The sequence below is a fragment of the Palaemon carinicauda genome, chromosome 1 (assembly GCF_036898095.1).
Source record: "Palaemon carinicauda isolate YSFRI2023 chromosome 1, ASM3689809v2, whole genome shotgun sequence".
NCBI lineage: Eukaryota > Metazoa > Arthropoda > Malacostraca > Decapoda > Palaemonidae > Palaemon > Palaemon carinicauda.
The window spans coordinates 163572820-163573665 of NC_090725.1; positions in this window are offsets into that span (position 1 = coordinate 163572820).

An 846-nucleotide genomic window follows, 5' to 3' on the forward strand; every position below is an offset into this window, starting at 1 on the left:
TGTAAATCGATGGAATGGCTAATGCTTAACAGGTTGCTTTTATTATTGGAGATCAGTTGTCAATTAACATGTATGGCTTTATAAAAGGTAAAAGCCAAACTGACTGTTTTGAGGATACTTTGTGGTAATGCTGGTAAATGCAGGGCTTTTGGTGACCTTAAAGGATCCTTTGACAGAGCAAATAAAGAAGTAATTCTTGAAGAGCGTGTTAACAAAGGTGTTAAGGGGTCACTATGTGGTGGATTTATAGTTATTTGAATGACAGGAAAGCTAAAGTATGGTTTCAGGGGCATGAATCTGAAGAAATGGAATTAGAATTAGGTACCCCACAAGGTGGTGTTTTAAGTCCAACATTATTTCATGTGCTTATGGAAAAAATTGTAAGACATAATGTTCCTAGGGGTACAGACGTGGTCATTTATGCCAATGACATTTTGATTCAGTGCCGTAACGAGTTTGTTTTGAAAAATGTATTAGATCAGCTACAACATTTATGTTTAGACATGGGACTGGTTATTAATGCAAATAAAAGTAAGATTCAGTCATGTATGATAAGTGGAAATGAGTTATTTTTTAATGGAAGAGAACTGGAAAGGGTAAATATATGGGTTTCTTTATAGAAAACACATATATTTACCCTTTCCAGTTCTCTTCTTATGAGCATGGATAAGCTTAATTATGTTAGAAATATTTGCATATTGAGACTGAGACATTTGCAGGTATTGGCTTATGGAGGAAGTGGTATAGGTATCCCAGTTTTATGAATGATGTATACTAGTACTATTTGCTCCATTATTGACTATGCAGCTCCTGTGCTTATATGTTACTCAGAGCAGGAGCTGGAAA